General features: G+C 46.2%; 1 long non-coding RNA gene across 1 annotated transcript; it reads right to left on the reverse strand.

Moving 5' to 3' along the window:
• Nucleotides 1–20,873: 20,873 nt before the first annotated feature.
• LOC110557397 (uncharacterized) lies at nucleotides 20,874–24,592 on the reverse strand. Its single transcript, XR_002476951.2, has 4 exons — nucleotides 24,531–24,592; nucleotides 23,375–23,575; nucleotides 23,038–23,246; nucleotides 20,874–22,368 (listed from the first exon to the last, which is right to left on the reverse strand). It is a non-coding gene; the product is annotated as an uncharacterized LOC110557397 (long non-coding RNA).
• Between the last annotated feature and the right edge of the window lie 772 nt (nucleotides 24,593–25,364).

Genomic DNA, 25,364 nt, shown 5'->3' on the forward strand with positions numbered 1-25,364 from the left:
GGTCCATGTTCAAAATCAAGCTATCTGTGGCTGTGGTCTCCGGGAAGGAGGGTGAGGATGCTTGTGTCTTCAGCTGCTGGCCGCTCCAGGTGACCTTGTGTTTCCCACTGCAGCCTCCATATCCATCATGTGACCCTTTCTGTATTTTTCCTTACCATGGAGGTTAGGACCTACCTGTAGAGAAGAATGATCATATATCTCCTTTTAAACAATATTTTTATATTTTGTGTGTGTGTGTGTGTGTGTGTGAAGGGACAACATGAGTCACTTTTCTTCTTCCCCCAGGGGTGTGTGTGTGTGTGTGTGTGTGAAGGGACAACATGAGTCACTTTTCTTCTTCCCCCAGGGGTCCTGTGGGTGCAACTCAGGCCATAAAGCTTGGTTGCAAGAGCCATTTCCCATGGAATCATCTCTCTGGCTCTCATCTCTCGGTTACTCCTTTTCTAAAGAACACAGTCATGGGATCCAGGGGTCAGGATATACCCATACCTCTGTGGGGGAATACCTTCAGTACACTATGCTCTTCCACTCCACTTAGACCTTTCAGAAAAATGGCTTGCTTCCTCTCTTCCTCCAGCTCTGGATCACTGGGCCTCTCATAAGCCCCACCGATAGGAGATCCCTTTGACAGCATGGCAATAGACATGGTATTTGGCTGCACCAGGCCTAAAATGGCCTCCTCTCTGAAGGACTCTCCTTCAGGGAATGCACTAAGAATATAGCCAGGATTAACTTTAGTTGGGTACGGTAAGATAGCAAATCAAATGACTATATGAAGAAGCAAGTTTCTAGATTCAGGAGACACATCACCCACACAGGTCCAAAAGGACCTTGAGGAAGCAAAAGACCAGAGAAGAGAACTGTGACCTGGACCAGTAGGCCGTTCCTCAGTGGCAGGTTCTTGAGGGAGAGGAGAGGTGGCCAGGGGATGAGAAGATAGGGAAGTTTGGGATCAGGAGGTCTTACACAAGCTGATGGCTCATGCAAGCGATTTTATTAAGAAACACAGCATCTTACAGTTTTCCTGAAAGAGAAAAATGTGTCAGCAAAAGCTATTATACAGTGGGACAAGTCATCAAGAAGCTAATCAGTGTTGCACAAAAGGAACACAGGATACCTCAAGGGCATGGAGACCATGCGCACAGGAGCCTTGGGACTGATGACCATAGCACCTTAGGATGGGAAGGGGTCTCAGGATCCAAAGCTGCAGTTCCCCCAAGGGCTCCATCCCCAGGCCATTACTTGCCTTCGCAAGCAGATACCTGGTTTTAGTTCCTTCTCCATACATCAGGGCCTCAGGAAAAGCCCTAGACCACCCTAGCCCTCAACAGGCTCAGCCAGTTCCTGCCTTGAAGAAAGAATGGGGGTGGGATAGGAACACCAAGCAAGTGTAGGGATGGAGTGTGTGAGTGATTTCAGTGGGCTCTGGGGTTCGAGGTGGTCCCTAGGGTATGTGATACTTGGAGCTAGGGTGGTGGAGGGTAGGTGACACAGGCTGCTCTCCAAATGCCTGATTAAAAAGGCAGATGGAATGTGGTACATGTGTGTGGTCATAGCACTTGGAGGCAGTTCTAGGCCTGCTGGGTGGGGAGGAGGAGATATCAGAAAATGAGAATGCAGAGTCTGTGCAGGGAAGAGATTAGTCCTCCCATGTAATGGCTTCCCAGGAGCCTAGGGCTCCTTTATGCTGGGCTCTATGCAGCCCTGTGACCTCACAGAGGGCCTTGAAACCTGGCCCATTAGAGGTTTGCCACTCTAATTTTGCATGTGGCCTCATTCAGTAGGCTGTCAGGGGCCCGAGGACCAAATGGGCTTCTCTTGAGCCAGGGGCACAGGTTTTACACAATGTCCACAGGGACTGCTTGTAAATGCAGTCTGTTTGTCGGAGAAAGGACGTAGGGGGATTTAAAATCTGTCTTGTCTGGAGCTGACAGTGTGGATAACACAGGCCCACTTTCTTTCCCACCGAGGCTGCCCACAGGTCTCAGAACTGCTGGCCAGTCAGGCTGGCTCAGGTCCCCTTGTAGCACTGTGTCTCTGGGTTGGGGAGGCAGATTTGGATAGGAATTTTGTAGACCCACATGCATACCAGCCAATAGCCTCCAAGATGAAATTCTGAACAAGGAGGCACTTACTTCTTTCTATTTAAAGAAAGGAAGAAAGAAAGGAAGAAAGAAAGAAAGAAAGAAAGAAAGAAAGAAAGAAAGAAAGAAAGAAAGAAAGAAAGAAGGAAAGAAGGAAAGAAAGAAAGAAAAAGAAACTGGCCAGGTATGGTGGTACATGCATTTAATCCCATCAGATCTCCATGAGTTTGAGGCCAACCTGGTCTACATAGTAAGACCCTGTCTTAAAAAGAAATGAAACCAAAAGGGGGAATGGCATTGGAGTAAGACATACCCATCCATGCTAGAATTCCATGTTTCAGCCAGCCCCTGGCGTTTGTGTCTCCTCACATCTTCCGCCTATGAAGATGGGTCTTATTGATGGTCTCTTTGGAGCTGAAAATCATGACCATTTGCTTGGGCAGCTGGAGCAAAGTCCTACAGCCTGAGTGGTGCAGACAACAGAAAGTTCCTAAGGTTGGACAGGACTGTTTTTCATGATGCTGTGACTTTTCCTGGGAGATGTAAACAAATGTCTGACCCCACACCCAGAAAGAACACATATTGACAAGAGACCAAAGCATGATTCTACCCAAAGTCAGCTTGGAGAACTGAGTCTGCTGGGTTATTTACAGGAACACGGGTGATGACTCATGGAAGATGCATTCCTAAAGCTCCTTGGTCGACTTTCAGCCATCTTGTCCAGCTGGAGAGTCTCCTGTTCCCAGCAATTATTATGACTAAAGTCTGCGGAGGGGCCTGCTGAAGCTTGTAAATTTCAGGAGTTTCTGTGCCTTGTAAGCTCTCTTACATCCTAGGAGTCTCATGTTTCCATTCAGTTACCTTGTCTTCTCATGTTTTCTCTTCACAGCTCTGCCCTGATTTTCTCTTACCAAGAGTCATGCTGGATCAAGGATCTTTTATGATGACCTCTTTTGACTGTCATTCCCTTTTAAAGCCCTTCTGTGCACATATGGTTACATGCTGAGGTATTTGGACTTCAGACTTTCAACACATGAATTTGAAACACAAATGAGCCGATGCCACATTCCTTTGTTTTTAAATCTGCCAAATTGTCTTGGCCTGACTTAGCAAGTTAGGTGATGGAGTGCTAACAAAATGAACTAGACACTACACTGACCTTCCTCTAGTTTATACTTGAACACACATATCATCTCAAATAGTGACCAAACTCAAGCCCGATTCCTGAGAGGAAATACTTCCCAGCCAGTTCCAAGCTAGGTTTCCAGAGTATTCTTTACAGTGGACTTTAGTTCCGAAGAAGATTTGGGGGTGCCTGTCTCCTACACTCCTGTCCTAATGGGGGCCCCTGGCTATCCCAGCAAGGGGTAATATTGCCACCCCCTTTGAGTCATCATGTACATCAGAGTCACCTCCGTAGTCTGTCTCCATCTCTCCCTCAGTAGTCTACTAACTCCCTCTGGCCCTGGCCACTCAGCTCAGATCCAGCCCACAGGTATCCTGGTGTGCCAGCTGCATGTCTTGGGCTCCCAGAGAGGCTGAGTTCTCCCATCCTCCAGGGGTGGAAGATGAACTGTGGTGATATTAGTAACACATAAAGCAGACACTTTCTTGCCCATTTCTGTCCAAAAGCTTCAAGTACCTTCTGCTAGCACCTAATCCTGGCCCCATGCCTTTCTAATCCCCAAGCAGATGGTTTCCTTTTAGTGTACTTGGCTCCTAGTCCCAGAATGCTCAGCTTCTCCTCATTACAGGACATTACAGCATCCCTTCGCATGCTGACTTTATCACTTCTCTGACAAGCCAAGGTGTCTGTATCCTCGGCCATGCCTTCAGTCACTTCTTGTTAAACAGCCATAGGAAGCTGAGCTTTCAGTCAGATTAGTAACCACCTCAGAAAGTGTGTATGAAAAAAAAAAAAAAACAAAAACAAAAACAAAATGATTTAATAAGCAGCAACTATGCTGCAACTGTCATAGCTCACTTGACAGTTGATAGAACAAAGTGACCAAGCAAGTAGTGTGTTTGAATAAAGCTTCTCTAGAAGGAGACCTGAGAGTCACGCAGGTGCTGCAGGAGGCTGGGATCTGTGAGGACAGGATCTGACAGGACCTGTAGATGTCCTGCTCTGAGGAGCCAGGATCTGCTCGCATGTGGGAAAGGAGGTAGATGCCCCGTCTGGATTAATAGAGTGAGAGGCAAAGAGGATTCCTTCAGTTAAAGTCTGATAATGATGAACCTCTTCACCAGCATAATCCAACCCTGGCATTTGAAAGGAATGAAGCTAAGGCTTCTATATGGCTTGTGTTTATTCCAAGAGGGGAGAGTGATAGAAGCTTGGTGCTCAGAGTCCCAGCATTGAGAGATGTTAGAGTTTAAGAGATGGTGACTATGGGTGGTGGGATATGGCTCAGGGATGAAGAACGCTTGCTGCTTTTGCAGACAAACAAAATCAGATCTTGATGCCCATGCCAAGCAGCAGACAACTTCCTGTAATCCCAGCTCCAGGGGATGAGAAGTCCTTATATGCACTTATAGGTGGAATACCCTCTCCCTCACATATATGTGTAATTAGAAATAAAAAGAAATATTATTATTTTATTATTATTTATTATTCAGAGTTTGGCTGAAAACTGCTGGGTTATGGGGACTCCCTTCTTAGAAGGGATTATTTTGAGACCCTGTGTTAGTTTTCCCAAGAGTGAGTAGTTGTAAGTTGTAAGGGTGGCCTTGACCTCAGAGCGTCTCTCCTGTGGGGGTCTCTGCAAACACTATGGACAGCAGGGTGTTGATCCGTGAGGCGCAAGAAGGGAGTCCAGTTCAGCATGGTTCATAGCTGGCATTGGTTCAAACTGCGAGAGCCTGACACTGGGTGGTTTATTTCAGGCACAGGCGTATTTAATCACAGCACCATTTGGGAAAAACTATCCTGGTAACAATTAACTCAATCCTGTGTGCACAATAAAGCTTAGGCATGACTACAAAGACATACACATGACATCCTTCATAAATATGGGTTCTATAGATTGATAAGGGTCTGGGGGGGGAGGATCTGGTATAGTTTTGGTCATATAGAGGTTTAACCACCTCCTTCACTAGCATTCTGCAGAGAAAACATGTTATACCTCTCTCTGTTTAAAGAAACAATCCAGTGTGTTTAACATCCCTGGTTCCCCCAGTGCTATCTGTGAGCACAAGGACCTCTGTGCCTCCTATGTTCTGGCTCATCTGGTCATGTGATCTCTCCCTTTCCTGCGTGCTCCTGCCTTACATGCTACCAGTGTCAGACTTGTTCCAGGGCCACCATGTCCTTGGACTTCCAAACACGTGAGCTAAGTAAACTCCTCTTTCTTTATAAAGGTATCCTGCTTCAGATATTCTGCTGTAGTAACAGCAGAACAAAAGTGGACAAATACATGTGGGTTTAAAAACATCTGGTTAATACCCCTAAGTTGCAATTGAGGATGGGCAACTGGAAAAGACAAGTGACGTGTGTGTGTGTGTGTGTGTGTGTGTGTGTGTGTGTGTGTTCTTACCCTTGCAGGCACATATGGAAGCAGTGTCTTCTTAAATTATGCCCACTTTTTTTTTTGGCATAAAATGTCCCCCGAGCCTGATGCCCACTGTTTTGGCTTTGCTGGGAGTCAGTCAGCCCCTGGGGTCTTCGGTCTCCACTCCCATTCCTCTAATGCTGGGGCCCCAGCGTTATGTGCGTATGTGCGGGCATACTCAGATGTTCTCATGTAGGTGCTGAGGACCCAAACGAAGGTTCTCATGTTTGCACCATAAACAGCCAAGCCTTCTCCCCAGCTCTCTTTTTATGTTTTTGAGATAGGGTCTTACTGTGGCCCAAGCTGAGCTGTGAACCCAGGCAGTCCTTTTGCCTGAGTGCTTGGTGCTGAATTACAGGCATGTGCCACTCCATGCAGAGCAAATCCTCCTCAGGTTTCAGTCTTCTGCCTTTCGTGGTGTGTCCTTTTAAAACCTACGTCAGATGTCCTTGTCCCTGCAGGGGTGACCAGCAAATTTCTGCTTTCAATCTAAGTCTGTCTGCCTTCCTGTCTGTCTGTCTCTGTGTGAGTGCCTATCAATATCTACCTATTTACCTATCTATCTATCTATCTATCTATTCATCATCTAGTTATCAATCATCTATCTCTACCTGTCATCCATCTTCTCTATTATTGATCTGTCATCTATCCATCCATCCATTCATCCATCTATTTATTTGATCTCTAAAAAATAATGGGGTTTATTCTCTCCTATAGGTACTTAAAACACATTTTACATGTTTAAAGGCATGTAAGAAAACATCCCTGTCTTTATTGGAAATATGTGATCACCTGATGTGAAGAAGTGCTGAGGAGGGGGCAGGCCCAAGCATTTGCTACAAAAATGATTTTGGTCCAATCACTCATTTAATTTCTGATCAGCTATTATTTCCTGGCACTTGCTAGCATACTTGTGAATTCTTATAAAGTGAGAAAAATCTGACTTACAAATGGTTTTTAAATGTACTCAGATTTTTATCTCAATTTAGCAATTAACGGAGATGGAGATATAAATTAATCATCTGAGCAGACTGACTCTGCTTCTTCAGTAATTTGCAGTCAATCATTTTGTTCTAGAGTCTAAATCATCTCCAAAGGCCCTTGAGACACTTGCAGGTCTGAATCCTCTGTCTCAGTGTCTGAAGACTGAAGTGGGCTCAGAGTGTCCCTCGAAGCAGACCCGCAGCTTTGTCTGCACGGCTGGTTCTCCTTGACTGCAAAGGAACTCACAGATCGCCCAAAGGCAAGCCACAGAAGAGGAGTTTATCTTCTTTACAGCGAAAGTCAGGGACACTGTCTTAATAAGGGGCTTATTGCTGTGAAGAGGCACCATGACCATGGCAACTCTTTTTTTTTTTTTTCAATGCAGTTTATTCAGGAACCTTGAACTATCATCTGACCCTGGGGAAAGCCAGCCCACAGCTTAAATAGCCTCTGGGTAGCCAACCCAGGCGTGCCACGTGGGCAATGCAGATAGGTCCACATACATGGAAGCAAGCCAGATCCTCAGCCTTAGCCAAATGTGGAATTGTTCGTGACAGAGAGCACTCACCATCAGGAAGGTGGAAGGCGGAAACCAGCTCCATCTTTAAGGCGCGGCATTACTCAGCTCTCTACAGTTCCCCCTTTTTGTTTTAGACGCATCAGGCAAGAGTAGAGGTCTGATCTCTGATATTAGAAATAAATTGGGACTTTGTACCGATGTTCATTTAGGTGTCATGCACCCAAAGAGCATCAGACCCGTCCGATACCTTTTTCTCAGAGGCGGGACCTGGGGCATCAACCCGCATGCAACCAGACGTGCTCTTCTCTGGGTCCAAACCGGCTGACCCTGAGTGCAGTGCTTAGCCTCGCATCCTGAGCGTATTTTAGCTTTTTATGGTATCCAACCATCCATGGCAACTCTTATAAAGAAAAACGTTTAATTGGGGCTGGCTTACAGTTTCCGAGGTTTAGTCCATTATCATCATGGCTGGAAGCAAGGAAGCGAGCAGGCTCACATGGTGCTGGAGAACTAGCCCGGAGTTTTACATCTAAATCTGCAGGTGGCAGAAAGAGACCTGGCTTGAGCTTCTGAGACCTTAAAACCCACTCCCTAGTGACACACCTTCTCCCACAAAGCCACACCTACTCCAACAAGCCATATCTCTTAATAGTGCTACTCCCTATGGGCCTATGGGGGCCATTTTTACTCAGACCACCACAGACACTCAGGCTTCCTGCCCCTGACTCAGGCCCACCCACTTACCCCACACATCTAATCTCTATACAAGCCAGCACTTCTGGTATCTCCTATCCTGCTGCCTTTCTATAAAAACCAAAGACCCAACAAGTGAAACAGATTGAATACTGTGACATGCAGATGCCAGTATTCTAAGTATCTGTGGAGAGTGGCTGTGCCACCAGGAAGGGTTAATTTCTTGGTTTTCAATCAAAACTGTACATAAGACAGGCTGCCTGTGAGGAACTCGGGAATGGAATTTGAGAGGAAGGTTTTATGGAAGACTATTTACCACGTGAGAGGGTGATGTCTTGTTCCATTGCCATTGCCATAACAATACTAGGCTGCTTACAAAGCATCAGATTTATCATTCTCATTGTTCTGGGGTGTATTGTTCTGCACTGAGGGGTTCTCTCCGGGGTCCTGAGGCTGCACAAGAGCTTTACCAAGCAAAGAGCCTCAGACAGCCCCTACAGTCCCTCCCTCCCCCCAGCTTCTGAACAGCAGCTGCTGATCTGGGACCATGACTGTGCTTTTCCTTGTGTTATGTTCATGATCCAGTGTTACGCATGGGTTTGTACTTTGAATAAAATCACACATTACTCTGAAAAAAAAAAAAAAAACTTTGAAAGCATATAAAGAAAATATAGGCAGGAAAGAGCTCCAGGGGGTTTGTAGCAGAAGACTTAACAGGAGGTCTAGCCTGGGAGCTTTCTCTGGCATCCTAGAGGGCAGATTTCTAGCAAGATGAAGCTGCATCCTCAGACTCTCTAGGCAAGCTTGGCTGCTCCTCTCACCCTCCAGTCTCCATCTTGAGCCCATCTTCCAGTCCTTGCAGCAATGGCTATTACTTTTATCTATTCATAGAGTCTGTAGGAGTCTCTTCTACAGACAAATGTTCAAATCCTGACTGAGTCTGTTTTAAATTTTCCTTGTTCAAATCACTGTGTAGCTCCTTTCTCCTCACTAAGTTCACACAGTTTGCCAGCACACCACAGACAGCATCAGAGACATTGCTCCATCTCTAATAGGCAGACAATACTGAAGGTTCCTCAGCAGAGCACAGGTCTTCAAGTTGGGAGACTGGCTTTACAACTGAGTATGGGGTTTAGGAAGTGGGAACCTCTTGATCTTTACTCTCATCTGTAGTCTGCAGAAGATAAAGGAACACATGGCATTGTGTAGACAGCAAAAAAGCTTAGATGCTGTAATGAAGTGATGCCATAGCTTAAAGCACATAGCTGATTCTTTTTCTCTAGGATGAGAGCTTCTTCAGGGTAGAGCTCCTGTGCTCCACAGGTCCTTCAGGGAAGCAGGTACCTTCATCCTCTTGCTTTGCCATCCCAGGACTTTCTTCTCTCAGTGTGTTTGCGGCCAATGGGAAGAGGGAGGAGTGCAGAAAGAGTGAGCTGCTGGAAGAGGAAGACACAGGAAGAGGCAGCAGCTGGAAGAGGAAGGCATAGGAAGAGGGAGCTGCTGGAAGAGGAAGACACAGGAAGAGGCAGCAGCTGGAAGAGGAAGGCATAGGAAGAGGGAGCTGCTGGAAGAGGAAGACACAGGAAGAGGAAGCAGCTGGAAGAGGAGGACTCAGCAGGAGGGAGCCGCTGGAAGAGGAAGGCATAGGAAGAGGCAGCAGCTGGAAGAGGAAGAGCACATACACATGTCTTGAGATCCAGACTCAGAAGTGCTGCCTATTGCCTCCACTTACCTTCCAGCAGGGGCAAGGAAGTAAAAGAGACCAAGGATGGGGCTTCAACCCCACAGGGTCTGAATGATCTAATGAGCCCAGTCGGCTCTACCTCTTACAGGTTTTATCATCTGGTAGCAGTGCCTGAGGACAGACTTTAACATGGATCCAGAGAATAGCTGATGGTCTATCTGAATCTCTGGGAATTATTCAAGTTCTCATTCTCCTGAAATCCCCACCTCCTCCCCACCCAGAAAACCTCCAGCAGCCTCACCCCTTGGTGCACAGAAGTTCTTTAAAACTGACTCATCATTTTCTGAACTTTCCACCATTGCTCCATATGCATACAGACTCACTCAGGAAACCTGAGCTCGGTTTTCTCAAGTCCCAGATGGTTTCTAATTTGTTACGTGGGAGGAAAACTCTGTATTCCCTAGCAGATGCACAAGGGCTGTTTTATTCATCTCATCACCATTTCCAACTTTTCAGCATGGAAAGTTTTTTTTCCAAGCTCTATTGGTCTTAATTCTAAAATGTTAAAACAAGATGATGGGGCACGGGTTTCCCATCAAGCCAAAACCGTTATCAAAGTGTAGGTTATTGGGGTATCCCCTTCAACTGACCCTGTGGAGTTGAAGCCCCATCCTTGGTCTCTTTTAGTTCCTAGCTACAAATTAGGCAGCTTTTCTCTGCTTCATTCTCTTGGATAATGTCCTCCACCCCCCAGCAGAAGCTTAAAAACAGAAGGTTTGCTCAGTCATGGAGCACAACTCCCAAACCATGAGCTGAAACAAACCTTAAGTCAGTTAATTCAGGTGCTTTGTCACAGTTACAGGAAGCTGACTGATACACCATCTATGGTATGTCTGTGTTCCAAGCGCCATAGTTAGAGTTTTGAAAAAACTAATTTTCCTAAATCTCATAAAAGCTGTTTTGATATAGGACTATCATGACCACTGGGAGCTGGGGAAATGGAGGCAGAATGTGGTGGAAAACTGACCTAAAGCTACAAAGCCAGTCAGGAGTGGATTTGAAATTCAAAGTCAGATAATTTGATCGCTGGAGTCCAGGAGGTTTTCTCTGCAGAACATCATGCAGGAAACAGTTCAGGCTCTACAGGCCATGTGTGTCCCCTATTGTGACTACTCAGCCATTAACAATGTGAAAATGAAAAGTGCTCCTTTGTCCCAATGAAAATTTATTGTTGGGGCTGGAGAGCCGGCTCAGTGGTTAAGACTGCACACCTTTAATTCCAGCACTCAAGAAGGCAGAGGCAGGCAGATTTCTGTGATTTCAAGGTCAGCCTGGTCTACAAAAGGAGTCCAGGACAGCCAAGGCTACACAGAGAAACCCTGGCTCAAAAAAAAAAAAAAAAAAAAAACAAGAAAAAAAAGTGCACAGTGCTCTGGAGAGGGACCAGAGTTCAGTTCCCACCTCCTACATGGTGGATCACAACCATCTATCACTTCAGTTCCCGGTGACCAAGGACTTCTGGCCTCCAGGGTCATCACTGGTACCTATGTGGTACACGTGTAACAGCAGGCAAAGTACTTATACACATGCTATAAAAATAAATCTAAGAAAACCCTATTGCTCACCACCAAAGTTACAAGTTTACATCAGTTTGCATCATCAAACTTTATGCTTCACCTTTTCAGGCATTTATATGTGAATAAAATCATTCTTAGCTCATTGTGGACACTTCCCTCCCACCCCACGAACTTTATGCAACTGAGCAGGAAGCTCTACTTTTTAAAGATGTCTCCCAATGTGATAATGTCTGAGCACTGCTGGTCCCAGGTGGCATCCAGGGGACTGTTCGCCTTCCCCTGGGAGGTAGGTCCTGCTCCTGCCATTCACACTAAATAACAGCTGTGCATGGCATAAAGTGGGATGAAGTCATGCAGACACCAGGCAAAGGAGGTAGGATTGGAGTTGGTTAGACACTCACGGGACCTGAGGGTGTAAGATGCTCATTAATTGGTCAGTCTCCTAGACATGAATGACACAGGATATCCAGTACTTTGCTTGAGAGAGAGGATGCTTTTCCTGATACTCTTGGTCCCAGCCCTGAGAGGGAACACACCGCTGAAGGAGCCTGGGTCGGACAGGAGCTGCCCACAGTACCTCCCCACCGGGCCTTTCTGTCAGCTGGCCTAGGTGATTCTCCATGCAGAGCATGCTCAGCCTTGTGTGGCTGCCTGGCGATCTGGGCTGGGGCCAACCTAGAGACCTGGGTTACTGGAATTCATTATTTCCTGGGATGGAGCAGGTGGAAGTGGGAGGGACCTGGTCGCTTCGGGGAACTTGCATCTAAATGGTGAATATTTGCAGTTCGCACAGGCTCTGCCATGACTGTGCATCTGTGGCTGCAGAGGGAAAACAGCTGTCAGCACTGAGAAGAACAGTGCGCTGCTCAGTATTACCCTCTGGTGCTCGCTCTGAGCCCTCAGACCCACAGCAACCTCTTGGATAGGGCTCAGCCTTGATATACCACTGAGATTAGAAATCCAGATTGAGAGTTGCCGAGCCCCTCTTCCTCTCTAAGCCACAGGAAGACCCCTTCCCAGCTTCTTCCAGGTTCTGCTGGCTTCTGACAACCCTTAGTAGTCCTTGGCTTGTAGATACATCACTTAAATCCCCACCTCCCTCTTCACAGAGCCTTCATCCTTATTGAGACAGCGCTGGTAAGGACGTTCATCTTACCCATATAGTCCCATCTGAACCACACTTGCAAAGCTTCTACTTGCAAGTGGGGCCATATGCAAGAGTCTGGCTGGTGACAACTTTGCAGAAGGCCAGGGGACACAGTGTAATCCTGTGTCCACCTCTGCACACACCAATTCCTCATGGTGGATGGATGACTTGAAGACATCCCAGCCTGAGCAGGGAAAGTGCTAAAAATAGTCTTCAAACTCTGTCCAAGAGCAAATAAAGGAATAAATTGGCTGGAATTGGCCTTAAAAAATGTAGCTACTTCTGCTGAGTTTCTTTTCCTTTGATTGTCCCCTAGGGATACAAAGTATACAAACATGTATCTTGATAGAGTCTTGCATTAATTAAAAATGTCTATTTTTTTTTTTTTTTTTTTTTGTCTAGACCCAACTGTGTGTGAAGTAAATGATACAGCACCATTATGGAGGTTGAAGGTAGCTTCAGGTAAAATTATCCAGGCCTAACTTTCTGTTGTAGAAAAATCCCAACTCCTCTGGGAGCACAGACTATGATAGTTAGTTTTTTTTACTGTTAACTTGACGCAATCTAGAATCACCTAGAAAGTTTTGAGGAAGGATTCTCTAAATTAGGTTGGTCTGTGAGATTGTCTGTGGGGAACTGTCATCACTTCGAACTGCCACTCTTGACCCCAGATCATCAGAAAATGCAGTTTGCCCATTAGAGGACCCCTACATGACTCTCTGAAGCTGGTACGCTGTTCTAGAATGTTCCACACTACCAGCTCACAAATTCTTTTCTGACTCTCTGGTTGCTGAAATAAAGGAGCTGACGCGCTACAGCAAAGATTTGTTTGGGCCTATGGCTTCAGGGGTCATTCAAGTCACCACAGCAGGAGGTCATAGTGGCCAGGAAGGTGCTGGAAAGGTTGGAGGAGAAATGAGAGTGAGGGGATGAGAGCGGAGGACATAAGGGTCCAGAGTCCAAAAATGTTTTACAGAGCATGCCCCCAAATATTTGCTTCTTCCCAGTACCTTTCGGGGCACAAATACCTTTGGGGGAGCCATAGCGCAGGGCTGGTGAACTAGGCTTTCATCATCAGTGGGCTTTGCAGAATGACAGGTCCCTCTTAGAGTACTCTCTTGGATTCTGATCGCTTTTTTTTTTTTTGATACAGTAGGGGTCAGGGGGTCCTCAACGAAAGTAAAGGTGCTATCACAGGGCTAAGGACAGACAGAAGGAAGAAGCGCGTGCCCAGGGACATATTTTTTTTCTCTGTCGCTGCGTCTGAGGGTAGCTGGCAGCCCAGGAGCTCGGTGAGGACCAGGGAGGTGGTTCAGCAGGTCAAGGTCCTTGCTATCAAGCCTGACAGTCTTGAGTTTGACCCCTGAAGCCCCCGTGGTAGAAGAAGAGCACAGACTTCTACAAACTGTCCTCTGACCTCCACACTCATGCTGTCGTGTGGGGGCACACATACACACAATGAATAAATGTGACATTAAAAAAATGTTTAAATCATGAAAGGGTACATCGAGTCCCCTCGCGTGGCTGAGTGGTCTCTCCTTAATACCTTGCCTTGAAGGCCTAGGGCTGTCCATTTATGTGATGGTGACAGAAGGACCTTTTTAGAGCCCAGCTGGCCTGTCAGAGTGTGGTGGTACAAAGGAGATGGCTCCCACAGTCTCGGGCATTTGAATCCTGGGTCCCCAGTTGATAGCACTGTTTGGATAGGTTCAGGAGTTAAGGACTTGCTGGAGGAAACGTGTCCCTGAGGGCAGGCTTTGCAATTTCAAAGATTTGTGCCTTTCCCAGTTTGTTCTCTGATTCTTGTCATCGGTTGAAGTTTGGCCCTCCCGTGTGGAGAAGATATACAAGTGTGATGGAGTCAAAACAAGAAAATATTAACATTCTATGCTTGTTCATGAGCCATGTGTGCCCCATAGCGCATCTTTACTCATCATCTAATAATGGCGGTATTTGTCTCCTCTCTAAACACTTAGAAGTTATTCACACTTAAACCACTTTTCACAGCTATGTGTATACGTTATAGGCTAAGACCTGCAGATGAGGGAGAACATGGGATTCTTGTCTTTCTGAGTGTAGTTCACCTTGCTTACTTTGTACTTTCTAAGTCCATTCATTTTTTTCCTAGAAGTTTCATGACTCCATTGTTCTTTATAGATGAATGTATGTAGTTGTATAGCATTCCAATGTGTATATGTGCAAAATTTCCATTATCTGCTCATATGTTGGTGGACACCTTGCCTGGTTCCATTTCCATGCTGTCATAGCTGGAGCAGCAACAAACATGAATGTGCAAATATCTCTACAGTAGGGTATGGAGTTCTCTGGGTACATGCCCAGGAATGGAATGGCTGGGTCAAATGGTAGCTCTATTTCTAATTTTTTGAGCATTCTCCAAACTGATTTCCATATTGGCTGTACCAATGTGCACTCCCTCCAGCAGTGAATAAAGGTTTTCTTCCCCCTCCATATCCTCTCTGTTATTTGTTATCAGATTCTTGATGATATCCATTTTGGCTGGGGTTAGGTAGTATCTCAAAATAGCTTTAATTTACACTTCCCTGACTACTAAAGATGTTGAAAACTTCAGAAAAAAAATAGTTTTTGGCTATTTTAATTTTTCCATTTACTGCTTGACCCACTTGTTGATTGGCAGTTTTCTTTCCTTGGTGTTTGAGCTAGGATCCTCAGTTCTGCACATTAGCCCTTTGTCTGAAGTACAGCTGATCACGAGTCTCCTGTCCTGGGCTGCTGGCTCTGCCTATTGTTTCCTCTGCTGTGCAGGAGCCTTTTCAGGTAAAGCAACCTCACCTGTTGCTTCCTGGGGGGAGGATGTCCCAGCAAGTTCTTGCTGACCCAGCACATTGAAGCTTATCCCTGCTTTACTTTAGTAGCTTCTGGCTTTAAATTGAGATCTGCGGTCTGCTTCAGATTCATCCTGCCGCCCCCCTTTCTTTGAGACAAGGTCTCACTTTGTAGCTCTGACTAGTCTGGACCACTAGACATAGACCACGCTGGCTTTGAACTCAGAGATCAACTTGCCTTGACCTCCCAAGTTCTGGGGTTGACAGCATGTGCCACCACCTGGCTGCTGAGTTGGTTTTTATACAGGATGAAAGATAAAGATCTGATTTGATTCTTCTGAATTTGGTTATCTAGCATTGTCTGCGTGACGTGGGTCTTCTCCCACATCATGTTTTTGCTGCTTCTATAAGGTGGCCATAGGTTTTCAATGTCCACTCTTCTGTTGTTGGCCAGCCTGTTTTTAATGCCAGTTCCAGGCTAACATTGTCTGCATAGCAAAGTCAGGTGTTGTGATGCCTCCAGCAGTAATCTTTCCCTTTAGGCTTGCTTTGACTATTTCAGATTTTTCTTTAAAGTAAGCAGTGGAATCGATGCTTTTATTTTGTTCCTCCAAACTGGTAGAACTGATTTCACAGTAGTTCATTTTATAATAATTGAGTTTTTAAGTAATAAGTGTACTGTAGAAAATTTTGAAAATGTGGTTTAAAAGTTGTTTTGAAGAAAAAGAAAACCTTTGCCAGATTATACTGTTTTGGTAAAACAAGCATATGCTTGATGTAAAGAAGCCAAGTGAGCAGCACTTCGAGTGATATTGGAACCAGTTTAACTTTGCATCCATACTAATATGTAGCCCAGTATTTTTCACTTTTGAATATATATATATATGATTTGTTTTTTTTGTTTGTTTGTTTGTTTGTTTTTGAGACAGGGTATCTCTGTGTAGCCCAGGCTGCTCTGGAGCTCGCTCTGTAGACCAGGCTGGCCTCAAACTCGCAGAGATTCGTCTGCCTCTGTCCCCTGAGTGCTGGGATTTAAGGCATGTGCCAGCACCACCCAGCTTGAAAATATCTTTTTTAGATTTATTGTTTTATTTTTAACCTTGTGTATGTGTGTGCTCACATGGACTCACACGAGTGCAGTTGCTCATGGATGCCAGCAGAGAGGGAAATGTCACCATGGAGCTGGAGTTACAGGTGGTTGTGAGGGCCTGCTGTGTGTACCGGGAACTAAACTCTGGTCCACTGCAAGAGGAAGAGGTGTTCTTGACCTCTGAACCACCCCAGCCACCACCTTCTGAAAATATATTTTTTAAATAAATGGTGTAGCAGGAGCCTGGCTTTTCCTGAAGTATATTTCCACAACCATTTACTACACACAGCACGTTCACACTCAGCACTAAACCCCTCAAGGTGAGTTTGGATGTTCTGTGCCTATTATTAGTTAAAGACATTCAGAGTTTCCAAAACTACTGTGACTACAGGCTCTCAGGCTCCCAGTGAAGCGAAGGAAACACAGATGCAGCTGATTGCCCCGAGACAGAAGAGCGCAGCTGCCCGGCGGCAGGTGCTGTGGCATCTGGAGGGAATGAGGGGCTGGAAGAGCCCCAAAAGAACCTGCACCTTTGAAGATCAAGGTCAGGAGCTGTGTTTCCAGTGAGGAAACATGGGCCATGGAGCTACACTGAGCTGTTAAGATCCTGTCTACACCACTGTAGTCACTGAAAGACATCCAAGATGGGAATTTGTTAGGACTTCTTCAGTGGCAAACGGCAAATCAAGTTCAAAGCAGTTTAGACTAAAAGGCAAATGAGTTAGGAGTCTGGTGAGCTCCAGGTCCTAGACCTTCAGGACTAGAACAGACTTCAGAAGGGAGTGAAGTCTTCCCTAGGTTCTGACTTTGATATAGGGCTTGTCTGAGATGGGCATGGCTCCCACTGTGGTGTACGGGAAAAGTCCGAGCAGAAGAAAGCCAGGGTAGCACACATTAAGGACGGTGCACTTGCTGATGTCACTGCAGTTTAGAAATCCCTCAGAGAGACTCCATTCAGACTCCAGGTGAGCAGCCCCACTGCCCAAGAATGGGCCAGCCTCAGCCACCTGTCAACACTGGATCAATCACAGCTGCCAGGAACTCATATCCCAACACAAAGGCAGGCCTGGATCACAGGACTGCCATGTGACTTGGGTGGGGTTCTGGAGGAAGGCAGGACATGCTCTGAGAAGCCCTGTCCCACCGGGAATAGAACGTTTCTAAAGGAAAGGGAAGTGCTGGCTTTCTTTCTTGAGAATGACAGATATGGCCACGGGGAGGGCCAGGCCTGGATGCTCTGCAGTGATTACTGCAGAGGCAGCCAGGTTGAGACTGGGCCTGGTGCTGGATGAGCCCACAGGCCTGGTGAGGAGGCACGGAAATGTTTTTCAGCTTTGTTTGAGACAAGTGCTCTTACTCCACCCTGAACAAGTGCAACAGCCCAAGCCTTTTCAGAATGATATGTGAGACCCAAAATAGATGAAGCTCCCGGAAGATAAATAAACCAAATGAGCACCGCTTGGCTCCCAACCACAAGCCTGGTTCCTAGGCAGCCTGAGCTCTCCTGCTGGGAGAGAAAAGAGCAGAGCTTGTGTGGAGGGGTGATGGGCAGAGTTTGCAGCTGTAAGCCCCTCCCCCCGTGGTGGGCACCAGGGGTCTTAGGAAAGACACAGTTCCGAAAGTCTGGAAGGTCCTTAATAACAAACTAACCTAAGATGACTGGCCAAGGTACATCTAGACAAGGCAGCCCAGTTAGGGGGAAAACATCCAAAGGCAGGTGATGTAGTCAGAGATGGACCCTGCTCCTGCTTGAGGAGTTCCAAATAAGGACCAAACTGCACAACTGTTACATATGTGTAGGGGGCCTAGGTCTGGCCCACACATGCTCTCTGGTTGGTGGTTCAGTCTCTGTGAGCCCTTACGAGCCCAGGTTAGTTGATTCTGTAGGTTTTCTTGTGATGTCCTTGACCTCTCTGGCTCCTCTGATCCTTCCTCCCCCTCTTCCACAGGATTCCCAGAGCTCTACTTAATGTTTGGCTGTGGGTCTCAGCATCAGTTTCCATCAGTTGATGGGTGAAGCCTCTTTGATGACAGCTATGCTACACTCCCATCTGCAGGTATAGCAAAACAAAACAAAGCAAAAACCCATTAATAGTGTCGGGAGTGCACTCCCTCTCCATGGCATGGGTCCCAAACTGAGCCAGTCATTGGTTGGTCCTTCCCTCAATTCTGCTCCATCTTTTACCCCTGCACATCCTGTAGGCAGGACAAATTGTGGTCAAATGTCCTGTAACTGGGTTGATGTCCTAAACTGGAAGTCTTGCCTGGACACAGGAGATGGCAGGTTCAGGCTCTGTATCTCCCATTGCTAAGGGTCTTTGCTCCCTCATCAATTCCTGGATGTTCCTATTGCCCTAGGTTTGTAGCTCTTCCTAGAGATGTGCCCCAATTCCAGTTGTCTCTCCCAGTACGCTGACTCTCCATCCCCCCAATTCCTCCTAGTCCCACCCCCACCCCTTCCTCACCCAGTCCTCTCCATTCATCTATCCCCCACATCTAATTATTTCACCTTCTCCATATAAACAAACTGAAGAAGAAAAGACCCACATAATCATCCCACCAGATGCTGAAAAACTGTGACAAAATCCACCACCCCTTCACAATAAAAGTCTTGGAGAGATCAGGGTTGCAATACCCATATCTAAACACAATAAAGGCAATATACAGCAAGCTGATAGCCAACATCAAATTAAATGGAGAGAAACTTTAAACAATTCCTCTACAACCAGGAACAAGACAGGGCTGCCCACTCTCTCCATATTTCTTCAACATAGTACTTGACATTTTAGCTGGAGCAATAAGTCAACTAAAGGAGATCAAGGGGATACAAATTGGAAAGGAAGAAGTCAACGTATCACTATTTACAGATGATATGATAGTATACATAAGTTGTTAGGACCAATGAAATGATGATGGGCACAACAGATTTTATGTGAAAGAGGCTTATTGGGTGGAGATGAGGAGAGAGAGAGAGGAGAGAGTAAGACATGATAGGGGGAAGGGTAGGGATGCCCTGACAGAGAAAGGGGAGAGGGCAGGAGAGGGAGAGAGTAAGAGGGCAAGAGGGCAAGAAAGTGACAAAGTGGCAGGTTTATTCTTTTATGGAGCAACTGAACCACACACCTGACAGGTGTGGCTACCTGGTGGGCAACACATAATGACATCGTAGGTTGCTAGGCAACCCAGAAGGAGGCTGCCTAAATACTAACATTCCTCCCTCTTTCTATAATTAAAAAATGAGGAGCTTGGGCTGCTTTTCATGTAAAGCAAGTATACAAAATTAGGTTCATTGGAAGCAGCTCTTGGTTGCCATGCAAAGAGGTAAGAGAGAGAGAGAGAAAAAAAAGTAATAGCAACAAAATGTTCAGATTACATGGTCAAGAGGAGGAGGGGAAGCCCCTGCCTTGGAAAGTTCAGGGTAAGGTTGGAATTGCCAACCATGCCCAGCAGTAGAGAGGGGACTGAGGAATTCTGGGAGAACGTGGAGCTACTTGTCCTGTATCTGAAATATCATTCCAGCCTTTTGTAAGTAATAAGTGAATAACGGGTGTAGATTATCTTCTGGCTACTTCCTGCTGACACTGGGGGTGCTGTAGGGAGGTCAAAATGCTGAAGTGCTGGGCAGGTCCAGGAAGAACAGGTTGTTTTGATGCTGTCCAGGGTCTATGAGAACCTCCTTGTCTAGGAGGGAAAGTGCAGGTCCAGTTTGACGGAAGTCTGTGAGGTCAGACTGGAACACCTGTGGTAGCTGCTTTAGCACTGTCATGGATGTAGGAAACACCTGGGTCTGGCAGGATACTGAAACATATATATAGGCAGAAGACAAAGTTATGTAGATTATAGAGAAAATTCCTTTAGGTGTACATTTAAAATTTTTGGGAGAGCGAACAGAAGTGGAAGGTTTGGATCAAAGACACTTGAACATGGGAACCTCCATTTACCCAATCATTGGCAGTAATTAAAAAGGCTTTGCTTTGTATCTGTCATTTAAGGAAATTGGGGCCAAGTTTGGTTACAGAAGTGTGTAAGCTTAGAGGCCCTCAAAGTGGGCACTAAGTGTAGAAATCTGAAATTCTCCAGAAGACATCCCAGAGAAGAATCTGGAGGAATGGACGAATGGACTATTCCCATTGGGCAGGTAGGAGTCAGTGACCTGTCAAGGCATCCCACGAGCAAGGTTTGACTCAGTAGATTGGTACACTCTGTTCCAAAAGCTGGCCAGCTTTGGCCAGAGACCAAGGGCAGAGCTGCCTGTAGGGTTTACTTAGTGCCAGGATTTTCATAGACAAGCGAGAGGGGAGGGGCAAAACCGTGCTAAAAGGGGCAAAAATCTCACCCAAGGGAAAGAGAAGCCCTGAATGGAGGTCAGCAAAAAGGGTCAACCGTGACCAGTGAAGGCCTTGGTTGAGGGTTCCTCCGTCTCAAAAGGTACCAGAAAGTTGCCGGACGATCAATGGTTAATCTTCCCCTACCAAGAGAGACATTTATGCTGACCAATGAGGGGAACTCACCAATCCAGCCAGTGTTGCATGTAGGAGGTAGTGATCTGGTTGCCAGAGAGTGGGTCAAGGGTGGATTTGAAATGAAATATGTTTCCAGCAGCTCCGGTGACGTCGCTAGTGCCGAAAGCAACCACCATGTGGTGTGGCCTCTGAAAGCTACTATCTGGCCAATGCATCAATATTAGGACCATGCAGTGAAGTTACACGGCGTGTTCATAAATCACACCACACGACTGGTTCCACGTGGGAGGTTTTATTAAGAGAAGAAGGAGGGGGTCACAGAGACCATCTCTGGGTAGGGTAGGAGAGAGAGAGAGAGAGAGAGAGGAGGTGGTTCGAGTTCTCTTTAAGGTGACCCAGAGCATGCACAGGTGGTCTCAGGTAGTCCACAGGTGGTCCGTAGGTGGCCTCACTGATGCCTGAGATCCCGTTTGTCAGGTCTCTTGGGACTGGCCGTAGAGGTACCTGCTTACGGTTCCCAACATAAGTGACCCTCCCGAATTTCACCAGGGAACTCCTACAGCTGATAAACACCTTTGGCAGAGTGGCTGGGTAAAAAAGTATTTAAAAAAAAAAAAAAGCTAATAGCCCTCCTTTACACAAACAATAAATTGGCTGAGAAAGAAATTAGGGAACCAACACATTTCACAATACTATTTCTTTTTTATTTTCTGAGACAGGGTTTCTCTGTGAAGCCTTGGCTGTTCTGGACTCGCTTTTAGACCAGGCTGGCCTCGAACTCACAGAGATCCACCTGCCTCTGCCTCCTTTCGAGTTCCAGGATTACAGAAGTGCTCTACTGTGCCCAGTTCACAATACTATTTCTTAAAATCCCTAAAACAGACAGCTTATTTTCCTGTCCAGGTGATAGACAGGCCCATTTTTTATTGACTGTTAGAGGAAAGGGCAAGGGTATGTCACTTTTCTTTACCAGGAGTCCTTGGCCTGACAGTCACCTGAGAAGGCTTAGTTAGCTATTAGAGACCTCCCAGGCTTTCAGAAGGTTGTCTTTCCTCAAGGCCAGAAACATGACTTGGATCCTTTTCTTCTGACCAGTGATGCTGCTGCAGCAATGCATAATGATAACAAAATTTATTACTCTCTTTACTAAGAGACTGGAACTGGTGCTAGACCTTGCAGCTAGAGTTAATAACCGACTTTGAGGTCACAAGATTTAAGGCTGCTATCCTACTGTGTAATCAGCCTGTTATTTAACCCACCTTTAAGAGAACAATATAACAATTAACCTTCCTAGTCCTGCATTTCCCATGTAAGCAACTTCTACAGCTTAAGCCAACCTATAGCTCTGAAATTAAAGTATGTACTCTTTTATGACCTTGGCTCAGGAGTAGTACAGGCATGCATGTGTGCATGTGTATGTATGTGTGTTTGTGTATGTGTGGGCACATGTGTGTGCCTGTTGATAATCATTTGCTAGAAACAGAAATATAGGCTGAAGGCAGTCTTATAGAATGAATATCCACTTGTCTTAGGGTTTCTATTGCTGTGATAAAACACCATGATCAAAAGCAAGTTGGGGAGCAAAAGGGTTAATTTGGCTAACACATCCACTTTGTAGTCCATCACGGAAGGAAGCCAGGACAGGAACTCAAACAGCGCAGGAACCTGAAGGCAGGAACTGATGCAGAAGTCATGGAGAACTTCTGCTTACTGGCTTGCTGAGACTGCTTTCTTATAGAACCCAGGCCCACCAGTCCAGGGACAGCATCACCTACAATGAGAATCACTAATTTAAAAAATGCCCTAGAGCTGGCTCTTACAGAGATATTTCTCAATTGAGCTTCCCTCCTTTGAGCTAGCTTGTATCAAGCTGACATAAAGCTAGCCAGCACACCGCCATGAATGTTGAACACAGCATGTAGATGCTCTCGATAGCCAGCGGCATTTGTAATACTGTTTGTTGTCTGGGTCACTTGGGGTCAACTGGCATCAGTGACTTAATCCATTGTAAAATTTTGTTAAAGATTTCGGGAAAGTATCCCTCTTTCCTTCCCCACGTGACAATTTTCGTACTGTTCAATAAAAGAAATAGGAAAATTCTTCACTAGGTACACTCCCCTCCCCCGAAAGATTCACAAGACAGCATTCAGAGAGGTACAGATTCAGACTCAGACAGACAGACAAGAGCACCAAAGACACACGGGGGGAAAAAAGTAGGGAGTTCAAATCTGGGCTTGCGCTTGGTTAAATGACACCAAGGGGAAGTGCTTTGGTTTCTTTCCTTACCACTGATACATTATTGGTGACTCTGAGCTTATTAATATGTTCAAGCTGACTGCAATTTACAAGGTGAACTTTATGCCACAAGCACCAAGAATGGCCAGGAGCTGGGATAAGGCAAGGAAGGTGGGTGCTTTTCCAGTCGTTGTAACTGAAGTACCTAACTAGAAGCATCCTAAAGGAAGATTTCTTTCTTCTTATAGTCCAAGGAGGTACATCCATCATGGCAGGGAAGGCACGGTGGCAGGACTGGGAAGCAGCTGTTCATGTTGTGTCTGCTGTCAAGAAGCAGAGTGCAAACAGGAAGCAGAGCAGGGCTATGCAACCTCAAGGCCACCTGCAGTGACCCGCTTCTTTCAGCTCCACCTCCTAAAGGTCAAAAAACCTTGTCAAACAGTGCCACCAGCTGGGTTCCATGTCAAGTACCCAAGCCCACGGGGGCCACTTCTCAGACCATGGCAGAGGATCTTCCCTTGCAGACTTCAGAAAAGGCTCACCTTGTGGACACTTTGTGAACTCTTCCACCTCAGGACTGTGAGACAGTGAGATAAACTCCTCGGTTTTAGCCACCATGTGTGGTACTTTGCCATAGCTGCCCAGGACACTCCAGGCCAGGCTTTTCCTTGGCTCTTTTGCTGCCTCCTGGCCAGTCCATGCTCTTAATGCCACCTTTTGTGTGGTGACCATCTCTGTGATACCTATAATAAGACCGTGCCTTATGTTTGAGCAGGAACTGAGGTGGGGGTAGGAGGCAGTGGGAATGTGACAATTAGGAACCTGTTCACACTCAAGCAGTTGACAACCTGCAGGAAGACACCAGAGATATTATGCTATTGCTACATTTCATATTTGTCTCTGAGCACGGAGTTTAGTTTGGTCAGCCACCGCAACCGGCTGATAAGATTCCGAATAACTTTTGGTCATTTTCAAAAACTGGGTTCCAGACTGGGGAAAACCAAGGCTCATTGTTGTTCCTTGAAAAGGAGAGGAATAAGTTCCGTCTTTTGGTGGATGCCCTCAGGCCCACCAGCTTCTGGCTGACCCATGTCATTCCAGTCCTGCAGTCTCAGAAACAGGAAGAGACGCACACAGCTTTTGGCTGAGGCCTTTTCCCCTGATTTTGTCGTCTCATAATAGGCAGAATGCAGCTTACACTGAGAGAGTTGAAGGAAGCTCACATTTCACCCACTGAATTGTGGATGACGCTTCTGATATCAAGTGGTCCATCTTTCCACAGAGTATCCTTTTCTCATCCACATCTCATAGTCCTCCCTGCCTCACCCCACCCCCACCCCCACCCTCAAGAGCTGGGGATTAGCACAGGGCCTTGCATACGGTTGGCCAGTACTCTATCATTACATTACACCCCTGGTTTCTATGCTTCTTCAGTCACTGCACCTGCTGCCCTTGAGCCCACAACTCCTTTCTTTCTCTCTTCATGTCTTTCTTTCTTTCTTTCTTTCTTTCTTTCTTTCTTTCTTTCCTTCCTTCTTTCTTTCTTCCTTTCTTTTTCTTTCCTTTTTTTTTTTAAATAATGTTAGACATTGAACCCAGGAATTTTTGTGCAAGCTGAGCAAGTTCTCTACCACTGAGTCATCCACCCCATCCCACCCCACATCTAGGTATTTTTTAACCAGAGAGATGAAAACTCACCATCACTTGGTTGTATTTTGTAGCTTCTTTATCCCCGTGTTTGCTCTTTCCTTTTCATGTTTTTTTGGACTTTGTGCCTGGGTTACATGTATCAGGATGAGGGACCTTTGTACACGACCTGAAAGCATCAATTTTCAGAGAATGTATTTGCATAGCTGGCAAACACATTTTCTAGAACATTTGCATTAAGTATCTGCAGAAGTTGGGGTGCTGGTGGCCCTGTTCTGTCCTCTCAGATTTCCACTCCCTGATCAGTGTTCCTTTGAGCTGAAGCAGGTTGGTCTAGTTTGCCTGTGTATCCATCCTGTCTATGGCTTGTTGAAATGCAGCCTTGACTCACAGGTCCTGGGTGGGGGAAGTGAGATTCTGGTCATCTCACAAGCTTCCAGGTGACAACCACCCAAGGATCTCTCTCTTCCTGGTCTCAAGAACCTCAGGCTGACCAACTTCTGAGCCAGAACTGGTGTTTTCATGGACCTTTGGGCCATTCCAGTGTTTTGGGGCTGTTAGAGATCTCCATGCTGGAGATCATGCCTAAGTCAGCAGAGTGATCTAGACCCTGGAAGCTATCTCAGGGCCCCAGACTGCTCCAGTGACAGTGAGAATGGGGGATGCTAGATCCTCAGGCTTTCATCTGACCCTTTGACTTTATCAGGGTGATTTTCGCAGCCATGTTAGGTCAGAGTCTTAGTTATATTTTTACTGCCATGACAACACACCATAACCAAGGCAACTTTTAGAAGAGTTTATTGTGGCTCACAGTCTCAGAGGGTGAGTCCATGCCATCATGGCGGGGAGCAAGGCAGTGGCAGGCAGGCCTGGTGCTGGAGCAGT

This window comes from Meriones unguiculatus, chromosome 3 (genome assembly GCF_030254825.1).
Source record: "Meriones unguiculatus strain TT.TT164.6M chromosome 3, Bangor_MerUng_6.1, whole genome shotgun sequence".
Classification (NCBI taxonomy): Eukaryota; Metazoa; Chordata; class Mammalia; order Rodentia; family Muridae; genus Meriones; species Meriones unguiculatus.